Source organism: Dermacentor silvarum, chromosome 2, assembly GCF_013339745.2.
Source record: "Dermacentor silvarum isolate Dsil-2018 chromosome 2, BIME_Dsil_1.4, whole genome shotgun sequence".
In the NCBI taxonomy this organism is placed as follows: Eukaryota; Metazoa; Arthropoda; class Arachnida; order Ixodida; family Ixodidae; genus Dermacentor; species Dermacentor silvarum.
The window spans coordinates 173,102,985-173,124,168 of NC_051155.1; the positions used below are offsets into that span (position 1 = coordinate 173,102,985).

General features: G+C 48.0%; 1 non-coding gene across 1 annotated transcript; it reads left to right on the plus strand.

Moving 5' to 3' along the window:
• Positions 1-14,477: 14,477 nt before the first annotated feature.
• LOC119443307 (U2 spliceosomal RNA) lies at positions 14,478-14,660 on the plus strand. Its single transcript, XR_005190245.1, has one exon. It is a non-coding gene; the product is annotated as a U2 spliceosomal RNA (small nuclear RNA).
• The last annotated feature ends 6,524 nt before the right edge of the window (positions 14,661-21,184 follow it).

The following is a 21,184-nucleotide window of genomic DNA, read 5'->3' on the forward strand; positions in this document are numbered from 1 at the left end:
CATACTACAGTGCCCAGAATAAGTATTTATTCTAGGCACTGTAATCGTACTCCCGCGGGTGCCTCCATGTTTGATCAAGTGGTGGCGCGTTCACTGCTTGCTTCAACCTGCATCCGCTGCGTCTGTTTACAAAGACAGCGCACGACGCTGGTGTGGCGCAGCCAGCCGCTGTTTCGGCGTTTGTCGCCGACAATGACGGCGTGAATGGCACGAAAATTTGACCGAAGCTTCAGAAAACATGTAAATGTCGCTAAAGAATACGGCCACATAAGAACCTCTCCGAAGAGCTTTCACTTGCTCCCATATGCAAGAAAGAGCACTCGCAAAGCCTTAAGTTACATCGGTTCGCTATCGAAGACCAGCCTGCAGTCAAACAACTGCAACTCATCCGGAATACACGCTGTATACATCGCGCTTCCTTCCTCCATAATAATAAACTTCGACTATGAAAACCGAAACTACAGCGCAAGTGCACCAATTTACAAGCTCTCGTACACATATTTACGGCCGGTTTTTTTCAGTTAAAACCTAAAACGAGCGCTAAAGCTAATTGATTGATTAATAGGTCAAATAATTATTTCCACACAGTCGGTCGGTCAGTCGTTCAGGCAGGCGAGCGTCTAGGCTTCAATAACGGGACATGGAGCTAATAGCTGTGCAAAGTTTGACATGGTTTCCCACCCCCCTGTCCATCGCCATATAGGGAAACACGGCATATCTCATACTCTAACACACGTTATAAAACGTAAAGTCTCATACATAACTAGACTGTATCATGTAGCTCTAGCGAAATCAGCAAGAACATTTGAATAAAGTAGAGCCTATAGCTCTCTGGTGGCATGTAAGAGACTATTTGACGGTGCATTTTAAAGCGAAGCTTTTTATGGCTAGGCGAAACGAAAAAGCGTCTGTCCGTCGCCTGTGTACAGAAAACTATCATCTCAGCATTGGCTCGAGCGTCGTCGTCTTCTTCCACAGCTGGCTCGTTGGCACCCCTCGGGTTGCGCTCATGGTCGTGCTCGGCACGCGCTCGTACTACTGCTCCCGCATTCGTCGTCGACGTCTTTTTCCACATCTGGCTACGTTGCCGCTCATCATTCTAGCTTAGAATTTCTTCTTTCTGGGGTTTTACGTGCCAAAACCAGTTCTGATTAAGAGGCACGCCGTAGTGGAGGGCTCCGGATTAATTTTGATCACCTGGGGTTCTTTAACGTGCACTACAACGCAAACACACGGTCGTTTTTGCATTTCGCTTCCATCGAAATGCGGCCGCCACGGCTGGGATTTGATTCCACGATCTCGTGCACAGCAGCGCAACGCCTTAGCTGACTGCGCCACCGCGGCGGTCAGCGTAGAATTTCATTTCTCTTCTGGCGTCGTAATGGGGAGGCCGCGTTCACGGAGGTATGAGTCATTCATTGTCTTGCCGTAACGGACATATTTAATTTTGAAGCAATTTAATTTGGAAGAATCGCAAACGGCAATGGCGGGCGAATGCTCCTAACCACGCCGCCGAGCAAACTCGAAACATCGAACCCAAGTGATAACAGCGGACTGAAGGCATGCCGTCAGTGACGTCGTTCTCTCCGTCGCAGCCGAATGTGCGTGTAACCTCATAATTCACACATACTTTAATGATACCCAGATAAGGGAAGCGCAGCCGAGGACAGCAGGAAACTAGGTGGGGTGATGAAGTTAGGAAATTTGCAGGCGCAAGTTGGAATCAGCTAGCGCAAGACAAGGGGTAAGTACAGATCGCAGGGACTAGGCCTTCGTCCTGCAGTGGACATAAATATAGGCTGATGATGATGATGCTGAAACACTGGGGCCGCACGTTTCAGCTGCACTGGTTAGCACTCTTCACGGAGTGGAAGGGTCGACAAATAAAAGAAATGAAATTGTCAGGCATATAGTACGAGGACGCAGCTATACAGGCCAAGAAGAACGACACCGCGCTTTCGGTATTCTTTCGGTATTGCTTTCTATGATTAAAGTAATGCAACCACGACCGGTAAACAGAATATATCTTGCGGGCGTTACAGGTATTTACAGATATAATGCAAAACGAAACGTTTTCAGTGTACTTAGTTCTAACATTGTAAGCTCACAAGTCTGAGAGAGAGAGAGAGAGAGAGGGAGAGATTTAACGGATCCTGGAGGGGCTTGCCCGGCGGCATGCTTGGAATGCCGCCGAAACACAAAAGTGCTTTCGTTGCGTAATATGCACAGGTCCCGCTGGTCCATGGGCCGAGGGCTTCTTATTTCATAGAAAGACAGTTGGTGAATGTTGAGTGCGGACGTTAAGGGCCGTATTCTGTAGTGTATATAGCCTGCAAGAGCAGATATAGATGGGCTATAGCTTCCTGAAATTTGCACGTAGGGCACAGGGATGACCCTATTCGATCGTTTGATTTTAAATAGAAAATACTTTGTGTTTACCATGTTTTGACTAATTCGGTGGAGACATGCTCGATCGCGCCTGCTAAGGGGCAAGCGGAGCTCGCATACAGGATAATTAGGGCGAATAGGTTTGCTTTTTCAAATCGGTTCAGACTGCACAGGCCAGAGGCGACGCAAGAGCTGATACATCGCGTCTAGAGAAAGGTATCGAGTGTGGTCTGCTAAACCAGCAACGCAGTCCGCAGACTGCGCCGACGACGCTGGTGGTTCAGCAAGCAACACTACAGAGATAATCCCAATACCTTTGTCTAGAAGTGATGAATCAGCACTGGCGACGTGTATTTTGTGGGGTACGCAGCGTGCAATCTGGACATGTACACACACTGCCAACTACACCCCAGTGAGAAGCTAGCGCCACTGCTCAAACAAATACAAATAAAGACACAAGTTTGGTTTATTGATGTTCATACATACTTTAGCCACAGCGCATAATAGGAACAAGACACTAGTATGCAGACCTAAATTTTCTGCGCATAATTATTCAACGTAATGCAGGCAGAGTATTCGACGTATGGATTAAGCAGACATGATGAAAACAAGGTGGTTTCATTGAAAACTTACAAATAAAGGTTTAAAAATTACTGATGGAAATGCTTGAAAAACTATGTTTGAAATGCTGCATTGAGGGATGCAAAAGTTCAAAATTTTTTCCTCAAATTGGGTTTCAACAGAAACGGGTAAGTTTTCGAATAGCATATGGTACGAGAAAATAATATAATTTATTGAGTCATGTGCAGAGTCTAATCGCACAAGATTACATTACATTTACTGTATCACTTGCTTGGTACTTGCGTATTTGTTACTTACATCCTGGCTCTTGTTATACCCCTAAAGTCGTCGTGATTAGAGCGGGAATAAAATTTCGAAAAGCTGTTTTCTTCTTTTTTTTAAAGACTAATATCAGAACCCGTAAAGTTTTCTACTTACAATATTCTAATTTACGCTTATATCAGTTGGTATCAGGGGTAAAGATTATTGCTGCAGTTCACTAATTGGTCATACTTGTCGTCACATACATAGTAAACGAAGTTAGCTTCATGGTGACGGCATGCCGTGGTTCCATTTGTACGACGGCGGCACCGCCCAAAACGTGGTTGTTGTGCATTTTACAAATATCAAATTTTCCATCTAATGAAGAACGCAACTTGTTCTCATAAGGCATTTTGCTCAAGCAATACTAAATAAGATAACACCTTGCCTAAATGCGTATCGTAAGTAATCGTGAGCCTTTAAAGCAATAAGATTTTCGCGCAGTATGGAACAACCACGATGTGAAGCACAAGGCAGAAAACTACGGCAGCTCGAAAAAAAAAAGCATTTCTTTTTTCCCGCAAATTTGACATCATTGGTTTGTTTTCTAGCCTGCGGGCAAAGCTCGCCATCTCGCGACGCATCGCCAAAACATTCACGTGTCCCATGCTGCCCATTCGATCGGCGGCAAAATATCAGCGTTCGAACAAATGAAGCCTCAGATGACGCATGCCAATTTCGTACGCTCTTTGGTTCGGCCCCGTGTAACTCATGAAAGACGCAGCACGGTACAGTTACACGATGTTGTCGTACCACACGTCACCGGCGTCCCCAGTCCACCCGGCGTATATGTCACGGCCATCGTCGTTCGGAACGCGGCGACTACGCCGCACGCGGCTTTCAGTCGCCGACGAGACGACCCCAGCGTCCCTTTCGACTTCCGACAGAAGAATAATGGCGAGCTCCGCGCGCACGTCCTCGCGGCGGCTGCACAGGAATAGGAACCCGCAGGCAAACTCGATCAGAATGCCAGCGGCGAGAAACGAGGCGCCCACGGAGGTGCACCGTCCCGTGAAGAACGAGATGAACGCGGTCACCAGGAGGCCAATGGCGCAGCCCAACGCGACCTCCAAAATGCTCTCCACGCGCTCCTGGAGGCGTTCTTTCATCTTCATCGCACCCGTGGGACGACGGGCGTCTTCCAGCAAGGGCGTAAGGATCCGACGCGGCGGCGGAACTTCAGCAGCGGTCGGCACACCCGTTCGAGGTCTGGAGCGAACACTGCGCGGTTGAGGGCCGCCCGTGCCCGCGGTAGTCGACTTCGTGGGTCGGAGGCAGGCCGCGTCGCCACAGTTGGTGGTCGGGTTCTTTTCGCTGTTGCTCGCGGCCATCGCCCTGGTTGTCCTCAAGCGTGTTAGCTGCGCGGGAAAGAGTATTACCTCTCACCGCTAGGCACCGCTGGGCTGCTATTTGGACGCTGTCAAACTCTGCCATATTGCGAAATTCTTCGATGGCGACGTTTTCGGTCGATCATAGAGGTCCTAGCAACCGTGTGAGGCAGCCAGAGGTTACGAGATTGAGAATTGGACAATATGGAGGAACTTGAAAGTGTCCAGAATAGCATGCTTGGAATACGAGCGTGCATGTGCCTGTGCGCGAGTGTGTCCATTTGAGTGTGTCTGTGTGCGGTGCGTATAAGTGCTAGTGTGATGGAACGAATGTACGAATTAGGGAGGTATCAGGGACAGGCGAATTAGTGGAAGAGCGGGTGTGCAAAGGAGAGTCGCTGAGTTTACGGTTTAGCCGCTAGTGGGCTAGTAGCTGAATTGGCTGAAATGGGCTGGTGCAGAAGTTTCTGAAGAAATTAAAGTTACGCCTAGGCGTGAGAGATCACCTCGCTTCATTCTACCGGTGTATCTGATAATGCTCGTAAAGTATCGGGCTAGTGAGCGTAATGGTTGACTAATTTACTTTCCTATCTATATCTAATTCGACCCTAATATCGGATGAGTATTAACGCTTCTTTCTTCTGCCTTCTGTATGCATGGGGAAGAAACGAAAAAACAAGCATTATTTCCAAGAATTTGCCTTTTTTTTCCCTAGCCCTCTTGGCTCTGCATCGCGTAGTGCCGCGTGACATGCATAGGTAGTGTTCAAAGGTGAGCAGCATATCCATAGACACCGCAAAGTAGTAAAAACGGTTCTGCGCAAACGTCTTTTGTGTAATACATAATCATGTGTTATTGCAGGCCCCACATGCAAAAGCAATAATTTCTTGTCAAGCACGCCAACCAGCGAAGCCTGCCTGGCATAAACCGGATTTATTTGTGTTCCGGACGGCTAACCACTTTGATGGACTGTAAAGCAGTTCTGTCGGTCTTGTTTTTCCATACATGCAACGAAACCCCGGCACGCGAGTGCCGTTGCACTCCGCACAATTATAGGATTGCAACTCACCCTTTAGGCCAAGGAATCGAGTCACTGACCTTTTGTCAACAGAAAGAAGCATAAATAGAAAAAAATCACCGCATATCCACGAAGTGAATGATGATGAGTGGGCGAAGCACGGGGGGATCATTCGGGTAACCGTGAATCCCCCACCGTGTATATATATATATATATATATATATATATATATATATATATATATGAAGAGTAAGGTTATGCCGGGATCCGGTAGCTGAACAGGAACTTGTAAGTTGAGGCCGCACGTACGAATAAAAAACGATACTTTCATTCCAACGTTTCGGCCGGGGCCCGGCCTTCGTCAGGGAAAACTGACTCTTCCTGACGAAGGCCGGACCCCGGTCGAAGCGTTGGACTTAAAGCATCGTTTTGTTTCGTACGTGCATCCTCAACTTGCAAGTTCCATATATACTGTACATGTGTATATATACAGCGCTGCTTTAGCCCTTGTGCACCGCAGCGCCCCTAGCGGTCTCCATGCAACCCAGAGCTACGGACGACGGACAAAGACGAGGGACAAGGCTCGGCCTTAAGATGCTTAGCCCCTAAAATATAGGACGAAAGCCATATACTAGTAGTAGAAGTATTCCCAAGCTTGCAGGACCTTGCCAGGTGGCGTTGTTGGCATCAAACAGCCGTGCAAGCCTCTCCAGTCCTACAGGCGTGATTTCCTACTGCCTGAACATTTTGCAGAGAGTGTTGTTCTTGATGTGCTACAAGCTTTCTAACCTCTGCTGCAAGATTCTAACCTTTTGTACTTGCCCATGCTGCATTGAGCGATTTGCCCCTTTACCATTATCCGAGAAGGCCAATGCCATTTAGGTATCGAATGCTATCTGTGCCGCCAGCGGCAGCGCTGTCCGTGAACCAGAGAGTAACACTAAAAATGTGGCACTTTTCATGGGTACGCTCCCGATATCTAAACACACCTGCAGAGGTTGGCAGCGTTTCTTTAATGTCAGGGGCACCACTATATGATGTACAATCTACGCCGAATTTGTGACCTCCACCAGACGTTTCAAGCATACTTCATGGTGGTACTCCCGGGCTATCGCTTTCGGAGGCAGTTTCACTTTCGCTAAATTTCGCGTGACAAACGCTGAACGCGTCGGCACCTACGGTCTACAGCGTTCCTATGACACAATGCCGATCTCTCCGCCATTGCATAGGACCAGGAACGCTATCGCCCGGAGACGCCAATGCCTCCAATGCATGCAAGTCACGCGATAAAGTGATCGCCCGAGGGTTCTGTGCTGGACATTGTCAAATTCTGCCACGCTACCCATTTGGAGCCAGTCAGAGAGGACACAGAAGACCCGTAAGCCAATCAGAACCGACAAGATGGCGAACTCAGCAGTATGACGAAATTTGGCTATGTACAACACCTCTCCGGAGCACCTGATCCCACCAAACGGACAAGCGTACGCAATGGGTTGTACGCCTCTGATTGGAGAGCTCTGACGGATCTCGCGCACAATCATCCTTCGTGTGCACTGCAGTGCGAAAGCCTCTCATAGCCATCTGAAATTACCCAGTGAGTTGAAACGAAGTTTTATTTTTTTCATTTTGCGCGACGAAAGCCCCAACAAAAAAGGAAAATTTATTTGTTAGAGGTCTGAGCCCTCTTTACAAGGCATGCAGTAGGTGGAGCCAGAAATGCATCAATAAACAGTGCAAAGATTATGTGAGCTAAAGAACCCAAAAGTAAAAATTGCAGTGACGTTTCACCTCGTGTACGCGGATTACGCGCAAGCATATGGCTGCCATTTCTATATAATTGCGATAGTAATTATATACAGCATGCAGCATACGGCGCGCCGTATGCGGTATGCGCCAGTGTAGAGTCACTGGAAACGCCAGTGAAAGCGTGCCACGGTGAGCCGACGATGGCGGCTCAATCTCGCGCGCGTAGGGAGGAAAGCGGGAAGGAAGCGCGGCGTCTTCTGTGGCGCGCTCGGCTCCGGGGAGGGAGGGGGGCGGTGTTTTATTCCGGCAGCAGCTGCATATTCCATGGCCGCACGCGCCATATCTAATCTGCGTTGAGGGCAGAGTCTAGCTACTTCGACGGTTCATAACTTTGTGCAATGCTGCCTTCTCGCCGCTCAGTTTGCGTTGAAGAGATAGAAAGCACGAAGGGTTACTTCGCTCGCTGCTGCTGCCGCGATGCCTCGTTATTCTCCTGGGCTCGCGAAGCCCGCGCCTTTTGCCGGACTTGTTCAGCTCGTGCCCGGCGCTTGGCGACGACTTCGGGGTCGGTCGACTCGCGGTCGGCCTACCGCCGCTTGCGTTGCTGCCCCGTCTTTCGCTCCCCGCGCTCGGCCACTCGATCACGAGACGAACTCGATACCTCCATAACGCACAGGCAACCCGTAGCAACTGCCAGAGAAGGTCAACCTAGCGCACCTCCACCTACCCTCCTCCTCCTCGACACTTCGCCTCCTGTCTCCTTCCCCGCTTAATTCGCTGAACCCCACCTAGACTTTCCTCTCGGCAGCGCTGCTGTGCCGCGCTCCTTTGTACTTTCCCCGGCGCGGCTTCAAACATAGCATCGCCGATTTCACTGGCGAGCCAAGTACGCTTGCGCGTAAAAATGCTAGGATACTTTCCATTATCTTAACTAGAGACACTAACTGTTCTTGTATACATTCTGTTTTGGAGGAAATAAGACGAAACAGCAAATATAGAGAGTCACTGGAGTACGCAAGTAAAATACACTCGAGTAATCAGACAAGCACTTAAGCATAAAATAAAATTGGGTCAACACTTCCGTCAGTCGACTTCATCGTGTATGCCAACAAAATTCCTGGCGTCATCACACAACCTATATTTCCATGCCAGCATCGGCTGCTTTTCTTCTCTTTTGCAGCAACTTTATTAATTTAATAGCACTAGTTGTCAGCTCTACACATGATTTGTCTTGCCCAACTTGCGCTGTCTCAACTAAAATGTCACTTGCAGCTGTTTACCCCTTATATCATGCGTACTTCGCACGTACAGCGCTCAGAGATTCAAACGCGATAATCGGCGCGCATGGCGTCTGGCGCTTTTTGCGTCACCGGTGGGTACTGGGGGCACGGAGCTTATGCATTGGGGTATACGACGAAAGCGAGGGCCTCTAAAGAAAGGCGAAAGCTTGCACTAGGCCGCGCAACGCTGAAGACACAGCGAAGCTGGCCGATTGATTGCGTCTCTTGGTTGTAGCTAGGTTGAACTTGGCTATGTCGAGGTTTAAACTTTGTTGTAGCTAGGCCTATACTCGTATGGCTAGGTTAAACTTGGTAGTAGCTAGGTTCAGCCTTGGCTGCGCCCGAGTTACAATGCCGACACCACATTCTACCGCGTTGCAATGCCGACAACGCGTTCCAGCAGACTCTCTCTGTGAATGCGTCTCTCTCTGTATCTCTCTCTCTCTCGGACTTACGGCCGTCACTGCGCGTTGCATAGCGCAGCTTGCAACACCGACACCGCGTTCCAATGCCGACACCGCGTTCCACCGCGTTGCAACGCCGACAACGTGTTCCAGCAGACCCGCTCCGTGAGTGCGTCTCTCTCTCTCTCGCTCTCATTTTCTTTAGCTCTCCCCCGAGCATAGCGCGCAAAATCTCTTCCCCTCGCAGAGCATTGGCACGAGCGCGTGCGAACGCGCCAGCTGTGGACGAAGACGACGACGCTCGAACGCAATCATATGGTTCGCATAAATGCATGTTCTGCTGGCGTGGCTGTACAGTCTAATGTGTTTGCCCAATATCTGGAAATAAAGAAAAAAAATGGCTGTGTAGCCTAGTGATGATGACGCTCGCCTTGGGACCGTGGGTACGCGGGTTTGAATCCCGCCTATGCAAGAAAGTTTATTTTCTTCTTTTTTCATTGTGGATAATGATAGTTTCTTGATACGAACCACAAATTACGGCTGGCGTAAACAGCTTCGCTGTTATATAGTTTTACGTGCCAAAACCACCATATGATTATGAGGCACGCCGTAGGTAGGGACTCCGGATTAATTTAGACCACCTGGGGTTCTTTAACGCGAGGGCCTTTGAGATGCATTGTGACTGGATTTCGCACCCCAGCGATCACCCGGCGCTCACTGGTGCGCGAAGAGCGCCTTCTGCCATGCGGGTCCATTATCGCACTTGAATGAATGAGCAGTGTACATGTATAACATGTATACAAACGTCGAAGTGAGCTCACTGAAATTAAAAGTTTAAAGCTTTTGCCAGAATAAACCTTTGCACCTAACCGTGGTTGCACCTCCGCAACTAGACAGAAGACGCTAGAACAATTTTCCGTGACGAAGCAGGAAACGAACAAATGAATGATGAAACAAAAAGGAGACAAAGAACAGCAGAAAGCTGAACACCTGATTTAAGAGATAGGAGGGTAAGAAGGGGAGAAGAGCTAGCAAATTACTATTTCATTTTTTTTATTTTTCACAAGTTCGCCTAGCTGGCAAACACGAAGCTCGGAATTAAGAGTTCTAGAGTTTCGTGTAGGTCGTTATGCGAGTGTATAAAACGAAAGTTAGCATAGTGGGAAGAAATAAAATGCCGAAGTGTTTAAAATACCGAATATTCACACGAAAATACTTACGGGACGCCAGCGGCTGCAACCGTGAAATACTGGTAAATGCGTACAGAGAAAACATGCGAGGACACAAGTCGCCAGCAATTTTATAAGAAGCGAACTAAGACTCCCTGTAATATATCAGTACAAAGGGGCGTGCTCACTGACCGGTATGCATGCAGAGATAATACAATGAAAAAAGAAAGTCTAGATTCACGTAACCCCGTAATAAATACTAGCCATGGCGACCAGTCGTTGTTCTTGTTTCCTGTCGTGCATGCCGCTTGTCGACTTGTTGTCGTTGTTCCTTAATGACCTGGCGCAACCCATTCTGGTGGACTTACCGTCAATCGGCGCCTTTGTTTTCTTCTTCGTGATTGATGATGTTGATTACTTAACACAGGGCGTGTACCCATGAAGGGTATGTTACATCGGAAATGTCTATAGCAATGCAAGTATGCCAAAATGCAATATAAATAAGTAAATAAATAAATAAATAAATAAATAAATAAATAAATAAATAAATAAATAAATAAATAAATAAATAAATAAATAAATAAGATAATTTATGAACACCTGAAAAAAATTGAAACACAGACGGTACTCTTTGCTATCCTGGAAATATTATTACAAATTCGATGACTAGCTGTTTATTTCTTTTTTTAGTCTCCATTTATTCCTTTATTATATTAAAGTCATGTGAAATATTCTACCTATTCATTCTCATATGCGTACGTATTCCCAAATCTATGTTTGCAGTATTTTATAAATCTCCTTTCTCATTGTTATATCGAACTACCCGGTTCTTGGCCAATCCCCCAGGCCACTAACACCAAGGTTCTACATCTGCAGTCCTGGTCCACCGAAAGAACTTCCCAAGGAGTGCACCCAACTGGGTCTCAATGTGGACGGCATTTACGGATGAACACGTTCCTCCCTCCAAAAGGGACACGCCTGCTTTGCGAAATGCCTCTATCGCATTTCGTCCACAAAGGAGAGGCTCTTAACAGCCCATCACCACCAGCGAACTGCTCACCGTCACTGATCCTAAGCGCACCTTCATATCCAGCTTGCCAGGCGCCAAAGGCGTAGTGGTATTTTCTAGGGGCGTGCGAACAGTGATTTTTGAGACCGAATCGAATACGAATCAAATAGTGCCAGAAGCGAATCGAATCGAATATCGAATGGTTTTTGAATAATGAACCGCCGTTGTCACAACTAATATAAAATGATGTTTACATCTTAGTACTGTTGAAGTTGGCACGTTTCTGTCATTACATAGCACGTTATGACGCGTTGTTTATTAAAAACTCAAATGAAGCATTAGCAGCAAAAGTAGTTTATTCGCATGCACAGGACCTCTTCAGACAGTGTGAATGATCGCTGTATAGCCTGTAAGTTATGGCTACCTTAACGCCGTAGCCTGCTGTATCACGGAAGCTCTCATGTTTCGTGTCTATACTATGCCCACGGGGATGAATATTTAACTCACTTTTGCTCAAATCTTATGTTCAATTGGGTGCAGTTGATGTTCTGAAATATACGAAAACTATTCGGAAAATATTAGCATTTACGAATAGGAACTATTCGACTCGAAGAACGAATCGAATAGGACACTATTCGACTCGTTATTCGCACGTTTCGAATATTCGCACACCCCTAGTATTTTCTGTAAAGCACGTCACCACTTGCGACGCTTCTTGTAGAGGCTCTTGGGAATTAACACTTACCGGTGATCCCGCATGGACAATCATTCGCAGATTTAGATTCTCCCACGTTAAAACAGTGCTCAATTGGCTGCACCGTGTCTTCTTGGCACAGCCTTGCGCGACCGAGGGCCTAAAAGATTTCTTCTCCGCTTTCGCATTCCGTTGCCTTGACTGCGAGCGTTCCCGCCGGGTGGGAGCGGCCTACCATGCAGGCCCAAGCAATATGCCCTTAATTGCCACATTGGCGGCAGACAGAATTGCGATTTGGGCAGGGATGCAGTTCCGTGAGCCCTCATTGCATCTTCTGCGCAGAAGACATAGACTTGGGCGGGTGGTAGCTCTTCCTCCAAGGTCCCCCTTTCCGCTTTTGATGTACCACGTTGACGCCACCGCACCCTCTGTCCGAGCATAAAACCCACATGCTGCGAGCGTCTTTATTCGCTTTCTCAGAAGCTAGAACAAATTCTTCGGCTTCTTCCAAGGTCAACTTTTATTACGGGCCAGTGAGCAACGGCGAGTTTCTCCGTTCCGGATCCCGCAAACGATGGAATCGCGCAACAAACGGTCCAGCGTAGCCCCGAAGTTACAATTTTTGGAAAGTCTTCTGAGGTCAGCGATGGAGTCCCGGACGCTTTCTTGGTATTCCTGTCTTCGCATAAAGAAAGAAAAGCTTGCTGCTATTTCGTTTGTTTGAGGGTTGTAGTGCTCCTCCAGGCATTTCACGGAGTTACGTCGGGGAGTTAATGGAGACTTTTGTTGGCGCCCTTGCAGAACCCGAACGACACTGCATGTCGCTCAACGACGAAACCCGCAGCGCATGACGTTTCCGATATTTTGTAATCTCGTTGCCTTCAATATATGCTTCTACCCGAACCCGATACACTCTCCACGTGCTCACGGCGTCGTCAAAAGCAGGGGGAGGGGGGGGGGGAATGCCATTTTTCCGGTCTCAGTATTGAACTGCGCCCAACAAGGATTTTTCCACTGTACCAGATGCAGGAAGCGTGCGCAGCAGACATTCGATTATTTGCAACAAGGAATAACGTTTATTGAAAAAAAAAATGTCCTGGTACTTATATATACTTTGTCCATGAAGGTGGTGCATGGCCAGATTAGTATAAGTATCAGGACATTCTTTCAATAAACGCTACTTCTTGTCGCTGTCGTGTCATGAGAACTCTCGACGCTTTCCAGAGAGGGCGCCACATACCTGTTGGGACCCCCACCGCTAGGAAGGCTGGGACGGCTACAGTCGGCTCGCGGGGATGGAAGACTAACATGGCGTAATAATAAACGTATCGTTCGGTCTCTCGTTTGAAACCTGACGTCTCTCGGTCTTCCTCCAACCCCTCGACAACACGACAGTCGCGATCTCTACGTGTCTACAACGCTTATTTCACAGCTTTGTGCTCGCCCCCCCCCCCCCCCCCCCTCAAAAAAAAAAAAAAAAAAAGAATTGAGCGCAGCTTGCACTAGTGGTGCAAGGCTGGAGCAAACAGCGGATCTTGTGATCGACCTAGCTTAATCAGGCGTTAGTCAGGCGCAGTCATGCGTTAGACGCGCAGATTCATATCTGGCCGCACGACGCGCTTAAAGATGAGCGGCTTCTTCGTCATTCGTTTGGATCTTACTTGGTCGTCCCATTTTCAAGACCGTGGTCAAGGCTACATGTATTCGGCACAGAGTCGACGAGAGTTCTGCCGCAATCGCGGCGGCTCCGAACTTTATCTCTCCGGTGACGTCACGTCTAAGCTTCGCCTCCACACGATCATCCAACTGTCGACGCGGCTGGGCAAAGCGTGTAACTAGGCGGTAGCAAAGCTTGGCGAAGCGACGACGCGGCCTGGCGAAGCGTTGACATGTCTAGGCGAAGCGAGGCACATGTGGTTGCTAGGCGACGCGAAGTGACATCATGGCTAGACGGAGCAGGTGCGCAGTCGTGGCAGCTCGGCCGGCGGTGCAGAGCGGCGGCGAAGCGAGGCGCAGCTGTGCCAAGTGGTTGCTAGGCAACGCGCGGTGACGTCATCGCCAGGCACAGTTCTGGTCTAGGCTATACAGGCCAACCTCCGTCCGGCTAAAACAGTCCCGCTGTTAAAAAAAATTTAGTGCCATTCCACTCTGTGAATGTGGATGACTAGCGAAGCTGTTTATGTGGGGATTGACCATTTCTCAAGTGAAATGTTCCAAGTTTGCGCGATCGGGGCCACATGGACGGTTCGCATTTCTTTCCGCCTAGCGGTCCTGGCAGGCAGCGCGCTTACGCTTGGCGTCCGCGGCCCGCTTATTATCGGTGGTCTCCTTCCGCAGCCGCCGCGCCTATTTCCTTTTCTGTTCACGCCGTCGTTCTTGGTAGGAACGCTGTCCTTCAGACCGTAGAACAGGCGGCCTACCCATTTCACAGTCAGAGCAGAACTGAGGAAAGGCGCCTTACGTAGAACATGACGTTAGGAGACAGAGAAGACGCTCATATTGGTAGGCACTAGTTTGAATACGCAGGATGGCGTATACGTGTATGGTGCGAACGTAGACATGGCCGACGCAGGTCAAAGTGTAGTGCCTGTTCTTAGCAGCTTAGTATCCGATACGGGTTGTACTTGGACCCAATATAATAAACTTATTTTTGCAAGTTGGCGGAGTGCTTGAAGCCTGCTTCGCCTCCGCTGCGGGTCGGCCGGGTATTGCACGATCGTCGGGATTTTTGGTCTACGGACATCGATCCGCTGGAGATTCCACATGTTCAGCAAACGCACTCTAGGCCACCGTGCCGTTTCCTGACGTAATACTCATGCTGTTTCACACGTTTATTGCAGTCACTTGTCTCGCCGACATACTTGTAATCACAGTCATCGCACGTTATGACGTAGACTACACCAGGGAACTTTTCCTGTTTCAACTTGTTTACGTTTGCTAAAACGTTTTTTAGTTCGCGTGTTGGCACATGCGCCATTTTGACGTCCTACCAGCGCATGATACGAGGGATGGTCTCGCTTGTGCCAGGGACATATGAAATGGCAGTTCGCTTTTTCGGAGGCGACTTAAAACGCTGTCGTGCTGGAAGCGACACATTTAACAGCGGAGCTGTTGTAGGTCGAGGCTGCGCCGTCCGTCCCACCACCGGTGCCACACAGGTCACGTGACCAGGAGAGGATGAGAGCCGTGCCAGGGGAGAGTATGTCACGTGACCAGCAGAGGAGGAGAGGCGATGGGTATAAGGGAAGGTGTCTCCGTGCGGCGCGCCCTTTCGGATAACGCGCAGAGCTGCTGCCGACGCCGTCCGCGTTTCCCCGCGTTCGCGCCGAACGCGCGCGGTGTCCTTGACTGTAGCCGATGCCTCTGGAGGTGGCTCGGCAGGTTACGACCAAGGAGGTTTAAAAAAGTGATTTTTTTAAACCTCCTTGGTTTCGACCAGAGAACCGGACACTTTTCGAGTAGCTTCGGAAGTCTCTGCCTCTTCTCGCATCGCAACGTTTCTATATAAGTTCGTGTTGTAGATATGTGTTTACGGAATTGCATCACGTGCAACATATGCACATGCAACACTACTAACACTCAGTGTAACTAACACAGCTTCGCTGTTCGATCATCTTCACGGAGTGGAAGGGAGGTATAATTTTTTCCGTACCGAGGACAAAAAAGACGGAGGGTAGCCACAGGTTCTCAAACTTTCACTGATGCTCTCTATATCACACGTGCAGTCCTCCTGTCTTGTGCAAACTGTGTTTGCTCGCTGGAACAGCGTAGCAGGAACAGATCTTCTGTGTGAATGAGGATGTACCGAGTTAAAATACAGGTACCGGCCTGTACGTGTGGATTTTCTGTAAACGTTGAAAGACAGGCCATAGTAGCGCGCTTGACAACAACACCAAGAAACGGTAGGCAACTGCCTGCTACTTGCAGACGGTTGTCCTTCGTCCTGCAGTGGACAAATATAGGCTGATGATGATGATGATGAAACAGAATCGCGTTTTCCACGCTGTTAAAACGAGCAGTGAAGGCGACGAGAGCATACCTGTGAATTATGCAGAATCCATCGTATAGATATCCCAGAAAAACCTTTGGAGAAGAGGTGAAGGATGCGAACGCCCGACGTTATACGTTCTCCATGACAAGATTCGCAGCAGAAACGGAGATAAATGCACCCATAGCCGTGCCATGCGTTTTCAGGTAAAAATTATGTTGGGAGACAAAGTATGTGTTCGACAAACAACGTAAGCTGACGGGACAGGTCTGGAACGTCAAATGGAGACCTGTCGAACTTCGACCTGTCAGATTCGTGCAAACCTCTATAGCCAGTTCCACTGGAACGCTTGTGAATAGTGATTTAACATCAAATGAGACCATCACGTCATCACGAGCTGGAACAACGCGTCGTACCTTTTCAATAAAGTCGCCAGAATTGCGTACGTGGGTGCCGCTTTTTCCAGCGAGTTGCGAAATAACACAGTGTGGCGAAACACTCCGAGTGGCGAAATAATCCTGCTGCGGCCTATTGTCGATACACTCGCTTTCAGGTTTCTTACACCGGATTAGTCCGCCACTCGTTGGAAAAAGCCGCACCCGTGACGTGGGCAATACTGACGGTGATCTGCTCCGAACCAATGTTAATTGTACTGCGCTCCTCTAAGAGACTGTCTCGACTGAGCTCCTGAACACTACCTTAATGTGCGGTGAACGTGGTTTCAATCGTCGATCCGGGACTTCAAAAAGGTGGGACGTAATGTTACCCCATTTTTTTTGGCATTTACCGGTAAATCACCGCTGAAGTTTTTTTTTTTAAATTTCAGATTTGACTTTTTTTTCTTTGTAGAGTAATTATTTGCGTAGCATTCCCTCTCGCAGCCTGATGCTTGTTGGCCCATCCTTTTTTTGCGGGCATATCACAGCTGACGATGACGAAGATTTGCACTTTTGGCACGTACACCGTATAAGAGGGGTAAACCTAGGAACTTCGTCGTAATCATCATCGCCGCCACAGTCAGCGCGTGTCAGAGAATGCGGGCGACACGCTTTCCTGATTTGTTCAGATCACCTTGGTCTTACGGGCCGGGCCGCTCGTTGCACTGGTTGCCGCGTTTCGACTCATAAAGGCAAGTTATAGAGAATTATTATTTAATCGAATTAACGGAAAACCAATGGCCCAGCAAGGGTTACATGTATAGAACGGAAGCAGCTGGCTAAATAGTTCATTGTGGCCGTCTCCCGGGTTGTCACCAATTACAAAATTTTGGTGCTTGTTTGCGTGTGGACGCGCAGGCTCTGACGAGGCTTTCACCACACGCACGGAATCCAATGGGTCTTGGGCATAGCAGCGTCGCCACGAGCGAAAGTGCTTCGCAGGCCCCACACCAGCTGTCGTCCGACCTGGATGCGGCCTCGGTCATTCTGGAAGCCCTCGGACAGGCTCCGGCTCGGGAATCCGCGCACAGGGCTTCCCTGACGACGAACTCCTCTGACGAAGACTTGTGCGTGCAACGAAATTTCACTCTTTTCCCGCACTTTTGATACCCCGTGTGCTACCATTAGCGTGCTGTAGCGTAAAATAGATATATGCTCGGCGTACCATAAGTACGGAATATTTTCATATGAGAAAGTAGCGCCGGTGCTGCTTTGTTGCATGACTTTGATAAATAAAACAAGAGAAATAATAATAATAATAATAATAATAATAATAATAATAATAATAATAATAATAATAATAATAATAATAATAATAATGATAACGACAATGACACCACCACCACCATAACAACAACAACAACAACAACAACAACAACAACAACAACGATAGTATTAATATTAATAGTAATAAATCTTTTGTAATGGTTATGCCGCGACTGAGGCTTGCGTGTTTACGTTATCAAATGAGCTGAACGCGGCAGCCATGATTAGCTTTAATTGACACAAGAAACATTATGCTATTTCTATACAGTTTGCTGAAAATCGGCACATTTAATGGTTTTATCGTACTTGAATATGTTTGAAGAATTTCTAGCCGAATTTCCTACTTCTGTTATTTCTCGTGTTGCCACGTTCTGTATCGTATGTAAGGTATAACTTGTTACTGCCTGGTTAACATTATTTGTATGTGTTAAAAGTTGCCATTTTTCTGCCTATAGTTTAGGGGAAAAGGGGTAAATTAACCTGCAACCACACATATTATCGTTTTCTTCTTGCTCTATCAGGCGCGGCTTATCTGTGCAAATTTTTGTTATGGTTGAGAAAAAAATTAATTAATTAAATTATGGGGTTTTACGTGCCAAACCACGATCTCATTATGACGCACGCCGTAGTACAGATTCTGGATTAATATTTACCGGTTGGGGTTCTTTGAAGTGCACCTAAGCCTAAGTAAACGGGCGTTTTAGCATTGCGCCCCCATTGAAACGCGGCTGCCGTGGCCGGAATTTGGTTCCGCGTCCTCGTGCTTAGCAGCGCTAAAACTACGACTACACTGCGCTAAAACACTTTTGTGGCAGAACAAGGGCTTGTATTTTGTAATAGTAATTTTTCGTCGGTTGCTTGATTTAGCTTTGACATCAAGGTGTAGTGAGCTGCAATGGCAGAACAAACGTGGTATAACGAGCTTTGCAAGAGAGGTCACTAGGAAGCTACCCGAGTCTCCGCTAACCAATGTTCTTTGATGTTGCTGCTGCTGCTCTTCTCTGTGGACGACGAGATCTGTCAAATGCGTGGCCACCGTAACTCAGTCCAAAAGCGTTGCATTTGATGTAGACTTCTACAGGCACCGATTCTCCGGCTCACTAGGACACTGTCCATTACACTGGCATTCCTGCAAACTCTAATGATCCTTTGAAAAGTATACGAATTTGGGCTCGTTCTACGATTTTACGAACTGGTAGGCCATGTTTTACAAAAATTATTTTCCAGAAACAGTTTTCAAGCTGTTTAAATACGGGGCGGCGGCACATTAATAAAAAATGCATGCAAGAAAGATACGATCATACTTGCGCTCCGTTTTTTGTGATAGAGCTAAAGAAAACAAAATCAGTGACAGCAATGTCACTGAAAAAAAATATTGTTATCTAAAATCAATATGTTCTTTGTCAATCTCTGCTGTGCCAAGTATGCAGCTGCTTCTGTGCGGCGTCTACAGCTAAATCATCGTAATAAAGTGCATATGTATGCCAGAAATGGTGTGCTCAGGGCCATGCTTAGAAAAATGCATGCTAATTACCCTTTCCGCCACGTCCTCCATATTTTAACGCGATAGCCTTAAAGGCCCCGTCTCGCAGGAAATACGGTGTCGGCGCCGGCGTCCGCAGCCGAGAAAGTCATCCCGAACCATGCACCCCGAACCATGCAGGCCCTCCGCGCGGCGCAGAGGCGTTAGTGAACTAATCGAATTTCTCAAAGTAAAATGCGTCAGAAAAATCGCAAAGTAGGACTTAAAGACAACGTACAGACGTGTGGCCGTCGGATTGTAATTTGAATATACGAGAAAACACTAATCTCTTACGCAGACTCAAACACAAACCCTTTTTCCAGCATTTTTACCATTCATACAGCGGCGCGCCTCGGTTAATTCATTGCAAAAATATCATCCAGATGGCGCTCGCCTCCTCGGCAGCCTAGGGTTACTGCATATGCTCCCTACGAGAGCATAGTTGCGCATAGGTCTGCCATCTTTCCCGCCGACGCATCCGTGTTAAGCAGAAAAGCCACTCCTATTGAATGCAGGATACGGCAACGTTAACAGAACCAAAGGTTGGTTCTAGTAACGTTGGGATACGGCGCGGCTCAGCTGCAGAGTGTGCTTGCTCCTTCATTCCGCGAAGGCCAGGTGGCACGGCGGGCGGCAGTGCATCCCATAGAAACCCTATGGTGCAGGCGCAGCCGTGAAGTTGGCTTTCCCTCAAAAGGATGCTTTTTGAGCATGTGACCAGATTTGGCGAATAGGGGCGCGAGTGGCGCGTTCAATCAGATGCGCAACTCTGCTCACAAACGGGAGCATATACAGTAACTCTACGGCAGCCTGAGGAGCGCTGTATGTAGGCTCCCTATACGGCAACCGTCCGCGGAGGCAAAGTTGGAGAAACAAGAAACCTGCAGTTGTCGGGGAGCCTGAAAAGCAGTTAGGAACCTTTGAATTCTATCGCGTTCCACTCTTAAAGGAGAACCTTAAGCGTCCTCCAAATTTTTTACGTATTTTTAAATTCACTGATTGGCAGGTGCACGTGCACTTGTCCAGTACGTTTGAACTGGTTGAGCGCGCCCAGCTGCGGAGTGCGTTACCGTCATCTTGCGTTAGCTTCCGGGCTTGAGATTGGTTGTCTGTACACACGCCTGGCATGCGTATGCATAACCGCTGATATTGTTGCTGCGTTTGCCTGTAAGTTTTCTTGTTTTCTTGTAAGTTTCTGTAAGTAATTCTGATCATATGAGCGCTTCCGCTTTGCGCGCTGTGCGAGATATGGGTGTATAGGCACCTGCGGCAGTGTTTTCTTGCCTCCTACACGCCCGTGTGCAAATTCTGTGAAGATCTTGCCTATAACTTTTTTTCCCGGCCGGGGCACAATCTCGGGGTACGCAGAGCCGAGCAAAGTACCAGCCCACAGGTTGAGGCCGTCATCAGCGCAGGCATCCTACAGCTTGGCTTGGACATCCTGCTGCACCTTCGACGTACAGGCACGATGCAGGAACGCAACTGATCTTTTCGCCGTACGCCGTGGCCAGCACGGTGGCAGCGCTGCTCGCCGATCCCAGCGCAAACGCCGCAACGGCCAAACAGGTGTCGCCGATGTGTTTTTAGAAAAAGTGCACACGCTTCGCTACGAAAGCGGCTTTTACGCTGAAAAGATGGCGACTTTTGAACTTGTTCATCCATTTAAAACGTGATACCTGGCATTACTTTGAAAAAAGTTTCCAACTTGGAATCATCTAGCGCAAATACAGGGATAATTCGAGATCTTCCAGTTCACTAATTCACAATAGTTAATTAAAAATGTTAAAATTTCTCGCTGCAACTGCGAAATTGACACCGGGCAGTGATACATTCACACGTATTTCGCAGAAATTCCGATGCCATCGCCACCTCCCAAATAGACCTGTAAAACGCACAAGTAAGGCGTGTATAGTCAGGACAGTCCGCCCTAGCTTGCCTGTTCATGGTCGTTTTCGTCTCAGTGACTAAACGTGTCCATGCTCGTCAGCTTCACCAAATTGTCCTTAGCCATATTGTAATTTTTAATTCAATTATCCCGTCTTCGTTCACAGGT